Genomic DNA, 13,561 nt, shown 5'->3' with positions numbered 1-13,561 from the left:
TGGTTCATTTGACTTTTTTCCTTGTTCTTGTAGAGCATAGTGTATTCTATGTGGAGAATAGTGCATATAATGTCAATAAAAGGCTATTGCATGATGATATAATAACTGTACAATTCAGCATAACAGGTACCCGCAGTATAAAGTAGGACCCAGCACAAGGTAATCCTCGACCTAGTTCTTGCCCGGTTGAATTTATTCTGCAAGATGTTTTGTAGTAGTACAAGAATACTAGGACAGCTATTGTGTAAAGTACACTATTGCACATTTTAATATCTATTTATATTGCTCCCCAACTCATAACTACCCAGGAACTGTTAGTGCCAAAAAAGTGCAAATGCTTTTAAAGTGATAGGGCCCCAAACCTACCTGGGAACTATTAATGCAAAATGTGCATAAAAGTGCAATTGCTATCAAAGTGTCAGTGCAAGCGGTCTCATTATTTAAAAAATCAATTGTACAGTACACTTTTGCAGATATTAGCACCTCCCCAAATACATAACGTAAATTCTACATGCTAATCATCAGAAAAAAAAGCTTGTGCATGTAACATGCATTTTAAACCTTTCATTTATGATTTCAAAAATTACCTCCCATACATCTCTTGAAAGACAACACTACGGTGAGATCATCTCCTCTTAATTTACACAATTTTAATGACAATCTATAAAATTATTCTATAATTTCAATTTTTGTCCTTTTCACATAGACTGTACAGTGCAACAAGCATGTCCCCTGTTTTCTCTACTGTTGACCCTGGTCATAGACCCGCTTGTGGAGTGGATAAGGTGGGGTACTCTGCTCTTGGGGTATCAATGAAGGGGAGATTGTGAACAACATATTTCATTGTTTGCGGACAATATGCTGTTTTTTTACCCTAAAGCCAGAACTCTGCATCCTATGACAAAAGAAAATCCACCAGATTTCCTCAAGTAAACTGGGAAAAGCCCATATGTGTTCCATTATTGGGGAGGGAGCTTTTGGGGCTCTTCTGTTTCTCAGCAATTAAGGCCCATATTTATACTTTTTGACGCTAAACTGCGCTAACGCAGTTTAGCGTCAAAAAATTTAGCGCCGTCTAACGCCATTCTGAAGCGCCATGCGGGCGCCGTATTTATGGAATGGCGTTAGCCGGCGCTAGCAGACCGGCGCTGCCTGGTGTGCGTGGAAAAAAACCACGTAGACCAGGCAGCGCCGGCGTAGGGGGAAAATGGCGTTAGGGCGTCTTAAAATGGGGCAAGTCAGGTTGAGGCAAAAAAATCGCCTCAACCCGATTTGCGCCATTATTTTTGACGCCCAGACGCCATTTAAATGACTCCTGTCTTAGTAAAGACAGGAGTCATGCCCCCTTGCCCAATGGCCATGCCCAGGGGACTTCTGTCCCCTGGGCATGGTCATTGGGCATAGTGGCATGTAGGGGGGCACAAATAAGGCCCCCCTATGCCACCCAATTTTTTTTTTAAAAATAAAAAATTATACTTACCTGAACTTACCTGAATGTCCCTGGGGTGGGTCCCTCCATCCTTGGGTGTCCTCCTGGGGTAGGCAGGGGTGGCAGGAGGGGTCCCTGGGGGCAGGGGAGGGCACCTGTGGGCTCATTTTGAGCCCACAGGCCCCTTAACGCCTACCCTGACCCAGGCGTTAAATAGTGGCGCAAATGCGGTTTTTTTTGACCCGCCACCTCCCGGGCGTGATTTTTGCCCGGGAGTATAAATACGACGCATTTGCGTCGCCGTCATTTTTTTAGACGGGAACGCCTTCCTTGGAAGGCGTTCACGCAAAAAAATGACGCTATTTGCCCATACTTTGGCGCTAGACGCATCTAACACCAAAGTATAAATATGGCGTTCGTTTTGCGCCGAATTTGCGTCGAAAAAAACGACGCTAATTCGGCGCAAACGGAGTATAAATACGGGCCAAAATGTGCAAGTGATCACTTTAAATATTTGGGTGACAAACTCTCTGAAATATGAGTACTGTCTTACTGTTACACTCGATTGAGAAGTACATGGAAGCTTGGAGCAAACTCCCACTGTTAATAATAAGTAGGGCTGCTCTGAATAAAATTATTTAACTACCTCAATTACTATACTTTATACAAAATGACACTTTTCACCATGTTTTACAACATTATAATCCTCTCTAACGAATTAGTTGTGGGTGGATAGGGCCCACAACGTTTCTTTTAATAAATGTGTGCAGTTGCCTTATCATGATGGATCGAAGGTTAACTGATATTACTACTGGCCACCTCAGTTAATCCCAATAAATTATTGGTTCTATGAAAATAGGACAGGCACAAGAGCAAGATGGGAAATCAATATCTTGTAGAAATACAGTTTGGCCTATAAGCTACATGGTAAGTAGATCAAGCATTACACCCAAATAACGCTGAATTGTTAGCACCAGGCACTGAGATGAATTAGATGGGAGGGGGTACTGACAAACAAAAACCCCATGTGGTATGGGACTTCAGGCCTAATTACGAGTCTGACAGTCACTAGAACACCAGACTTGCGGAGGAGGTCTGGACCACCGCTGCTCTGGCGGTCCGACCACCATATTAGAACCCTGGCGATCCGACTGCCAGGGTACCGCCATCTCCACCGGGATCGGTGATCCCAATGGGTTGATGGCACACAGTGCCACCCTGCTGATTACATCCTGGTTCTCCGCCAGCCTTTTCATGGCGGTTTCACTGCATGAAAAGGCTGGCGGAGAACAGGTGCAGTGGGCCACATGGGGCGTCTGCACTGTCCATGCCCGTGGCACGGGACCCGTGGCATGGGCAGTGCAGGGGTCCCCCTGCCCAGCATCCTCATAATGAGCACTGTCTGCTGTGCAGACAATGCACATTACGAGGGTGCTGGGGCTCCCTCCAGGTGGCAGCAATGCTGCTGGCTTGCTTATGAACCAGCGACAATGCCACTGACACGTTCCTGGTGGGCTGATGGGCAGAAACCTTTGTTTCTGCCCCTCAGCCCAGCGGGAATGTCATAATTGGGCCGGCGGGCAGGTCGCCACTACAGTGGCTGCCACCCTATCAGTAATGCGGCAGGCGGCAAACTCTTAATTAGGTCCTTAGATTTCTACAGTGGCCCAATTGGAAGACTTTCAAGTCTGGAACTTCAGTGGACGCTTGATATCTGTGCAGCCAGCCATTTTAAACCTATTGAACAATTAAAAGAAGAATGTTTATTCTGTAACTCACAATTATTTTTATTATTTGCTAGTGTGACCTGCATTTTATATGTATAAAGGTTGCTCGGTCCCAACCCTAAATGTAAGCCCAAATACAAATAAGTCAAAGAAAAACGTGGAGTTAAGTGTATATTGCAGCCATACAGCGCATTGGTGGTTAATACAACAGACCTGATTAGAGCTTACAGGGAAAGATGGAATAAAACTTAACTGACAAGAAGGAGTAAGACTGGCTGGCATCCAGGATGGCTAGGCAGTCATTAGTTTCTTCCAAACTTAGCTTTTTTCAATTTTAATATTTTTGTAGGGTTTATTACACTGGAAAGGTTATGGAAGATGGGCAAAGTATCTAACCCAAATTGTCTGCAACACAACACAGCTATGTGTACTTTCATTCACATTGTATGGGAATGCAGAGTGAAGCAAGGTTATTGGTCTCAAATATATAGCGTATTAAAAAATAGTAGTTGGTTTACAAATCTGCTTCTCTTTCAAATTTTTTGAAAGACATTGAAATTATTGAGAAGTATTCCCAGCTTAGAGCCATGTTGTGAAATTGAACTTTGAATCATGTTGAACCTGTAAGCTGAACCTTTCTAAAGAGTGTAAGGTCGATATTACACTTAGGGTTATTCTGTGATGTAAAAGGAAAGATTCTTAATTCAAAACTATATTGCACATGAGATGTATACATAAGATATTCAGAGTTTCAATGTGTTTATAAGAGTTGCCAAGTTGGGCATCTCAGGACATTAGTGTTTGCCAATTATTTACTGTAGCACACAAATCCATTACAAAATATGACACATCTTCCAAAGAGAGTGCATTGTGACAAAGCTTGGGGTAGTTATCCTACTTGTAGAGGGAAGTGTTGCTAAACATATGTTTCAGGCACTCCTCTTATATGTTTAATGTCAGGTATAACAAGTTCTACATGAACGTACAGAACAATTGTTGCACAGAAATATAATTGCCACAGTAAATGAAGGACAGTTGCGGCCAGTTACTAACAATATCTCTTATTGCCTTTAAACACACCACTATGGTCTGCTGCACAGCAGAAGTGATGAGTTACAGTGGGGTAGTCCAGTATCTCTCTTCACTGCTATCCCTTTGCCATTTCCTCACATCTACCTCTGGTCCTCATTTCTTTATATATGCAGTCATTGGTGGAGCTGGTGACAGATGGAACAGGGTAGGGATCCTGTGTGATCTTGAGTAAAATGGTCGGGTAGTGCTCTCTTTCATGGATGTGTGGTAATAATATGAGGTTCAAACCACCTCCTAACAAACTTGGGTCTTCTCCTGCACCTAGCGAATGGCAATGCCCTTCATCACTGACAAGATCTTCATGTCGCAACTGCTGAAGATCATGCTGTGTCAGAATTTGAATTCACGTAGGCAGAAGTATTGGTCAGTGAATGCTTCCTCCATGGTGCTGTTATGATGTATTTATACATACATAGAGTCTCTAGTGACTTTGGCTGTTTCCTGTGGACTGTTTTAGGCCTGGTGTGTGTGGTAGTGTTAATTGGGGTGGAAAACATTTCAAGTATTATTGCAAGGCATATTTGACATTTTCTTTATGATTCTTTTTTGCAATTGATAATATCTACCACTTGCTGTGAGAGAGAGGATAATCTTAGTAGTACTTCCCCATCTACTCCCTACTTCTAAATCTGAGCCTTAATGCTCATCAACTTACAATAGCTGTGATGATTACCACATTCAGTAACTCTGCAAGAACATTGGTGAATCAGACTAGTATACTGTATCTATTCACGTGGAAAGATTTGTAATCATGCAGCACAATATCATCTCATGAAAAATTGTAGTAATACTATTTCACATAACTCGTAATGTGATCCTAGGTCTGCGGTCTTGGGTTTTGTAAAATGATCATGATTGTTTTGTGATTTTGTTGGATTGTCATTGTGAGGATCTCCTTAAAACTTATGCCAGAAAGAACATTATAGGTGACATTCAGGCAGAGGCCTTCCAAATCCAATTTCATTCTAAACCATTTTGAATCTTTCAACCGATTTTTGGGGTCATTTCAACTTTAACACATATCTTTATATTTTATATAATTTCAAAACTACTGAACCGATTTACACCATATTATAAAACGCATTCTTTCTGAACCTAGATCTTGCTTTTTACCAAATTTGGTGTAATTCCTTTTGGCTGTTCGGATTAACAATTTGAAAAATCCCATAGACATAGAATGGGGCAAACATTTTTAGGACCCCCCTTTTCTCGGCTACACCAGATGAAAACACCACTTTCTGCAAACAGTATCTGTTTGACAGCTCCTGCTTGCAGAAAGCGGAGTTATGTTTGCTTTTGCTTGGTGGGAGCTGTCAGCTCACATCAAGCAAAAGCAAACAACTACTTCCTGAGAGTGGGCACCTCAGGAAGTAGTATGAACTAGCCCTGGGGTTGGCGGTCCCCCGGCCATCTATAACTCCTTGAGGGGGGCCGTGCAGCCCCTTCCAATGCTGCAGTATTTATTTTAGCCCCAGGAGGTGGTGGTCCCCAGGGCAAGAGGGTCCATGACGAACTCCTTCATTATTTGATTTTGGCCCCTGGGATTCGGCACTCCCCAGGGCATGGATGGGGGCAGCATGGCCGCCCTCTAAAGATTTGAATTGCCCCAGGGAGGTGGTGGTCTCTGGGGCACAGGGGAGCCATACAGTCCCCCATTAATTTTATAAATTGCCCCAGGGAGGTGGTGTTCCCTGGCACTGTGGGAAGGCATGCAGCCCCCCTGCAGTATTTTTTTATCCTGTTCCCCTCATGGAGGTGGTGGTACCCAGGACGTGGGCAGGCTCATAGGGCCTGGCTGCATACATATTATTATTAGATATGTTCAATGAAAAAAAACAAAGGTTAAACTTAGTTAGGAAAACGTATCTTCCCTATGCGAACCAAACTACAAACCTTTAAATATTCTGAAGTTATAGTTATAACTTTCATTTACAGTTTATCCACTAACTTCATATAATTATAAGTAGTGGACCACACTCTTGTCAGCACGCTAACCAAACAACACTAAATAGAACTAATGTGGTGGACAAATATATGTGTGTGTGTGTGTGTATGTGTATATATATGTGTGTGTGTGTATATATAAATATATATATATCTATATATATATGTATATATATATATATATTTTTTGTTTTTTCACTTAAAAAATCAAAACGTTTAGTCAAAAATATTACATTGATATTATCAATGATGTTATCAAAGAAGTCATGAGTGCTGTAATTTGTGCAGTAATTAGCAGAGCATAGTGAGGGCATCATTCATAGTTACCTTAGGGCAACTCCCTCTCTGTGAGAACAATTGTTTCCTAAGAGAGGAAAACTCTGCTCCCAGTGAGGGAGAGCTGTTTGGCTTGGCAGGAGCTCTCAACATTAGAAGGCAGACTAGGTACAGTTAAATTGGCAAGGGCAAGCCCTCTCATCCAACAGGATCTCTTGGGAGTCACTGGGTTAATTGTAAAGTTGTAGTTCCAGTGGAGCAATCTGGATGGTTGCAATGTTTTGTGTGCATTGGAAGGCAATGATTGCTGGACTCAACTTCCCAGGGACTTTGATAGATCAGACATTACTCTTTCCAGAATCTATGGCGCATATTAAAATCTCTAACGATATGCAGCATTCTACAGGTTAGTGCAAATAGCTGTATGGGCAAGCAGCATTAGATGGAGCTGGGCTCTTTCCTCGGGTGAGCTGCCATCCTGAAGGAGCTGTCCAACCGCTGTCATGGCAGCGTGTGCTATGAAGGTAGCGCCTGCATAGTTGCTCACTGACATTTTTGGTCCACAAAGTTGGCATGATATTTCTTGAAGGGTGCCTTCCTAATTTGGGGTAAGAGAGGCACTTATTCAGTGAATAAGCAGCTGTATTGGGGATCAGTCACGGAGAGATTCAGCCATGCACTGCTAAGTACCCCCCAAATTACAGCACTCAAGATATTTTTGATAACATCACTGATTATATCAATGTAATATTTGCAGTAACATTTTTTATGAAAAAACTGTGCATGGCGGGACACGAGTTATAGTTACTTTAGGACAAGAGTTGTAGTTACTTGAGATAACTCTAACTATAACAGGTGAATTTCTATGGTTTTGTACGCTTAAAATGTGAGCCTAAATATAATGTCCCTGTAACCTTTGTTTTTTTCTGTGACTTTCTATGTTCTTTTAAAATTCTATTATCCAACTATAACATCCTTGTAACCTTTGGTTTTTTTCAGTGAATTTCTATGTTTTTTTCAACGTGCAGTAATTTTCAATACTATATGTTAATCCAACCACTGCCTCTCATGGCCTTTGGCCATGCGTAGCGGAGGTTGGGCCTGCGGCCAATCCCCGTAACCACCCAACCCCACACCATAGACAGCCGAATAGTCTGTCTCTCTTCATGTGAGAATAGGTGGGAGAGGGTGTTAAAGTGGGTGCGTGAGGGTCGGAGTGGTTCTGTGAATAATGCATGAGGGTCTGAGTGGGTCTGTCAGTGGGTGCACCAGTGTCTAAGTGGGTCTGTGAGTGGGTGCATCATTGTTTGAGTGGGTCTGTCAGTGGGTGCATGAGGGTCTGAGTGGGTCTGTGAGTGGGTGCATCATTGTCCGAGTGAGTCTGTGAGTGGGTGCACCAGAGCCTGAGTGGGTCTGTGAGTGGGTGCATGAGTGTCTGACTGGGTCTGTGAGTTGGTGTGTGAGGGTCGGAGTGGGTCTGTGATTGGGCGTGTCAGTGTCTGAGTGGGTCTGAGAGTTACTGCGTGAGTGTCTGAGTGTGTCTGTGAGTGGGCTCATGAGGGTCTGAGTGGGTGCGTGAGTGTCCGAGTAGGTCTGTGACTGAACATGTGAGGGTCTGAGTTGTTCTGTGAGTGAGTGGGTCTGTAAGTGGGAGAATCAGTGTCTGAGTGGGTCTTTGAGTGGGTGCATCAGTGTCTGGGTGGGTCTGTTAGTGAGTGCGTCAGTGTCTGAGTCGGTCTGTGAGTGGGTGCGTCAGTGTCTGAGTGGGTCTGTGAGTGGGTGCATGAGGGTCTGCATGGGTTTGTCAGTGGGTGCATGAGCGAGTGGGTGTGTGAGTGGGTGCATGAGCCTCTGAGTGCATGTATGAGAGAATGAATTAGTGTATGAATGAGTCTGTGAATTTTTACTGCTTTTTCATCATTATTCTTGATTAATCTTGATTGATCTCAAATATTGCACATGCGGGAAAAAATCATTTTAAACCCAAAACTTGACCTTCAAACACTCCATATCACACTCCTAGGATCAGGGTACCTCTATCCTGACCCCTTATGCTATTTTTCATTTTGTTTTTCAGCCCTAGGGACCCTCTCCCATAACATAAAATGGGTGCCACAACTTTCTGTTGAGGTTCTGGTAAGTCGATTACTTCAAGCACTTCTATCAGCACCCGCATTCATGAATTTTAGCGACTTATTCACAGCCAGAGATATACAAATTTATAATGGCCTTAATTTCTTGTAAACTACTGAATGGATTTATACCAAATAATTGAAAGCGTAATCTGCATCCTGAAAGCTAGCTTTCTGACAAATTTGGTTTGATTTCGTCCAGTGGTTGGGGTTGTAGTCCTGCCTAAAGGTGCATGGGAATTAACATGGGAAACACAAATTTTTTCAACCCCCCCTTTTTCTCATCCCCCACTACTGACGGATCATCCCAAAATGTTCTGTGCTCAACAAGAATCACGGGGCACTTTTTTTGGAAAATTGGTTGAAGATTCGTCAAACGGTGCCAAAGATATAGGCAAGTGAAAAGACTCTTTTTCTATGGAACTTGGTCCTACCTAGTGGAGACTATATATATATATATATATATATATATATATATATATATATATAACAAATAAATATGTAAAATACCCAGAATAAAATCATAAAAAATAAATTATAAAATATATATATTATATGTTACATATATATGACTATTTGAAGCATAGATAGATAGTTAGATAGATAGATAGATAGATAGATAGATAGATAGATAGATAGATAGATAGATAGATAGATAGATAGTCTCAAAGCAGAAAAAACTCCCTCACTTAGGATTCAGTGGAACAGTGCAAACGTTTTAATTCAACATGATGTGTTTCGGAGTTATGGCCGTTGCAGCATCTTGCTCACTTAAAGGTAATAGACACACCTCAGTTTATATACAAAAAAGGATCATGACAAGCATATAAAATAAAGTCCCAGCCCAAGTGGGCTAAGGCTATGCAAACCCTCCTAGCCATGCAAAGCACAAATATAACATGACAAATTCATATTCTTGAGAAAGTGCAAAGTTATACTCTGCATTTAATATAAAGGATATAAATCAACATTCTAGATTATTATTGGACTTGAGCATTATTGGCCCACATAGGCTTGATGTTGTGACATTTGAAATGTTGATCTTGACTTTGTTATTTCCTTTTAATGATTTTGCTCAGGTATTTTGTATTACTCACACTGTGTGGGCTTACTTCTCTTTGCCATAGTTCACCATGACTGTTCATGTTATCCTTTGCATGACTCAGAGAGCTTGCATAGCCTTAGCCCACTTGGGCTGTGTGTGTATTTTGCTCTTCTGCTCCCACTTCCTGCCACAATTGTGTTTTGATGGGGAGTTACATCCTTGTGATGAGGCATTTACCCACAAATTTTGGCTTTGATTTATGCTCTTTTCATGTGAAGCGCAAAGTATGATTTTGCACTCTCTCAAGAATATGAACTTTTCATGTTACCTCTGACTGAACCTCAGGAAGCTTCTCTGGCTTCCCATCCATATCTTCAGCCAGTATAAATGTCTCAGGCACACATACACAGCTCTGCATAACACAGGACCAGAATACCTCAGCAGTAACATACACTTTCGTCAACCCACCAGGCACCCATGCTCTGCCTCATTCTCAATTATACACACTCCCTGTATCCGCAAAATCAAAGCACAAATTGGCTCATTAACCTACATCACATCCAAGACATAAAATGAACTTCCTCAGCACATAAGAGCCTCCTCCTCACTTCTTGATTTCCACAAGAAGCTGAAGACCTGGATCTTTGTATAAGCACATTGGAAACCACCCACCTACACACCTGCCCAATCCCCTGAAAGCCCTCTTGGGTGAATATTGCACTACACAAATCAATGTAACATATGACATAACAAAGTCCAACATTTTCCCTTAAGGTACTCAGGTTGTCCTGCAGATAGTAAATCTGTCCCTTCCGAAGCATAACACATTTTCTGCTACTTCTCAAATTGGAACAGAAATGGTACATTTGATTTCCTATCATGCATGTGTTTTCAAAGTTTCATTTAAATTTGTTTATAATAGTATATTTTTATGTGTATTTTTTAAGTTTATTAAGTTGGAGCTAGAATTATATTTTCCTTCTTTTAATAAAGTTATATATATTTAATTAGCGTTTATTGGATTTTATTTATAGTCATATTTTTATTTTTACAAACTTATATTTTTGGTTATGTATTTACATTACTAATTTTAAATGCACTTTTGAAATTTGTGTAGTATATATTTATTATAATTGCATAGCTTTATGTTACATGTTTAGGGCCTGATTACGAGTCTGGCGGTCTCAAGACCTCCAGACATGCCATGGCGATTGGAACACCTTGGCTGTGGTGGTCCAACTGCCTTATTACGACCCTGGTGGTTGGACCGCAAGGGGGATGGCTGTCTCTGCCAGGAACTTTGATTCTGACAGGCTGATGGTGGTCTTAGTGACGCTGAAGTCAACACTGCCCTGCTGATTAAAACCTTTTTCTCTGCCAGCCTTTTCATGGCAGTTCAACCGCCATGGAAAGCCTGGCGGGGGAACAAGTGCTGGGGGCCACTATATATAGTGCTTTAATACAATTTAAATAATTGTTAGGGTATTTATTTTTATTGATTTTTTTTTTTTTTGATTTAACATTTTATTTTTTAATGTTTTTTTCATTTATTTTCAGCTTATATTTTCTCATATTTTTAAGCTCTTAAATGTTTCTTTCCACTTTCTTTAACATGTAACATTTTAAAGTTAATTTATGTTGAATAATTTTAAATATATGTGCTTACCTGTTTAATGTCAGTATTTTTGTCCTCTATATTTTTTCGTTTTTATTTTGACTGCAATAATTTTGTATTACAATACTTTGGACTTTAATATTGTGCCATGGGAACATTTTAGGACCATGTATGCAGGTGTAATATAATGGTGGTAATTAAGGTTAGCAGGATATGGTACTCTAGTTTGAGGTTAGACAAATGAAGACAAGAAGCCATATTATGAACTCAGGGGCACATTTATCAATGTGAGAGAAAGCACAGCAATCAACCTTGCTGTGATGCGCAGGAGGGAAAGGGCAGGAATGCATCACATTTAATATAATACTATGCATTCCTGCCTTTTTCCTTCACCAGCTCACAATATGCTGCCTAGGTGCAACGCAGGCACTCTTGCACCACGGTGCAAGTATGCCTGTATTGTAAGTAGGATTGTTTTTGTGCAGAAAGGGGCACCATCCTGCACAAAAACAATACTCTGAGGCATTTTCCACTTCTGCAGCACTCATAAAAAAAGGAAACAAGCATTTGCAATGCAACAGGTCTCGCATTTCTCAACGTTAGAGCTATTAGCAGTTGTAAACTCCCAACCGGACTTTTCTTGCCACATTAAACCTATCGGCAAAAGTGCAATTATCTACGGAACAGGCAAAAGTGCAATTAACTATGGAACAGGGTCGATGTCATGCAAAGCGCTCTCGACTTCTGCCAAGCGAGATCGCGCTGCGAAAAAATATAAAAAGTAGTTCACAAACGGGACAGAAAACAGCGAGCCTCGCATGTTTTCAGTACTTGGTCGCTGCGATCACAGAGGGCTAACCACTGGAAAAGGCATGACGTATGCATGTCTTCCACTATTGAAAGCAAGCGGATTTTGAAAGGCAAGCCCACAAACCAATGAAAGACACTGACGTGACATGGGCGGGGCTCTGAGCCTTTTTCTAACTACTAATGCGTCTTGCAAGCGAAACGCATGCACAAACGCATGTAACGCAGGCTCGACCCTAAAAATGGTGTTCCATGTGGATTGGGGCATTGGGCCTCCGACAGTGAGCGCATGTCCGACTTCCCAAGGGGAACCTGTGCAGGTGCGATTAAGAGCAGCAGGGTCTGGGCGGTGGGCTTGGTGAGCAGAAGAGAGCTGAAACTGCAGCTTTTCCTGCCTATGGTCATACCACCCTGAATGCACCTGATCTCAGAAACTAAGCTGGGTCGGGCCTGGTTAGTACTTGGATGGGAGACCGCCTGGGAATACCAGTTGCTGTAGGCATTTTGCCTCTCGCAGACACGAGGTGCTGCACGTCTTAGCTCAATTACACAGCTTCCTCACTAATTTCATTTTCCACTTTTTATTTCCTGCACACTTTTTTTTCTGTCTTAAAAACTTTAAAAAAGAAATAAAAAAGAACAGCACTAACACTAAAATACACACTTTCCAAAGGAAAACTTACAATTATTCTGCACTTTACACTCGGCCCAAGCTGAAGAAAACATTTGCTCCACGACGGGCAAAGGGATCCCTAGCTAAGGCTTTGCTTTCTTGCGGTAAGCATATGCCTGAGGTCTTAAGCCCAGATCTCACTTCTTGTGATGTCATTTCCTATCAGGTCATGGGTTGTGATGCCACTACCTGTGATTCCAGATGCGATTTCACACGCCGTGGTGTCATGTGCTGTGATGTCACTTGCATAGTGTCCATCTTGGTCAGTCCCCCCATTTATTTTCTTTAAGACTTGTGCCATGAATAAGCATTAGCCCCCAAGAAATAGTGCTTGAGCCCATTATTGGCAACCAAATGGAAAAAATCAGCACATTGTGTTGGAAATGTGATAAAAGGACGATGATGTATTCGGTGTGGAAGAATGAAATGAGTTGCAGACACTAGTGTAACAGAGTCCAAAAGCAGAGCATTCCAGAAACAGGGAATAAAAAGAGGAAATGTGCGTACAATTTGAGTTGTTGTAAAAGCATTCCAAAGCATTTTCCGGCATTTCATGTCACTGTAACAGGTGTCATTAACTTAACAATCCATTTACTGTATTGACCACAGAAAGAATGGGTGAGCAGGCCGTGTGCAGAATAAAACCTGTTCAACATAGGAAAACATCCCAGCAGAGAGCACATTACTCACTGTTGTGTCCTAAGCATTAAACTACAGACCTCTGTCTCTTTCAGTTTCACTGTATTGTAAGAAGGGGCATTATTTTGCATGTTGTTTGAGAAAGGATTCCATGATGAAAGATCAGATTTTTTCAACAACTC

General features: G+C 41.6%; 1 pseudogene; it reads left to right on the top strand.

Moving 5' to 3' along the window:
- Positions 1 to 12,460: 12,460 nt before the first annotated feature.
- On the top strand, positions 12,461 to 12,569 carry LOC138270516 (5S ribosomal RNA; annotated as a pseudogene).
- Positions 12,570 to 13,561: the final 992 nt, after the last annotated feature.

This window comes from Pleurodeles waltl, chromosome 2_1 (genome assembly GCF_031143425.1).
Source record: "Pleurodeles waltl isolate 20211129_DDA chromosome 2_1, aPleWal1.hap1.20221129, whole genome shotgun sequence".
Lineage (NCBI taxonomy): Eukaryota > Metazoa > Chordata > Amphibia > Caudata > Salamandridae > Pleurodeles > Pleurodeles waltl.
The sequence above is the reverse complement of the archived record's forward strand: the minus strand, read 5'-3'. Positions and strand labels throughout refer to the sequence as shown.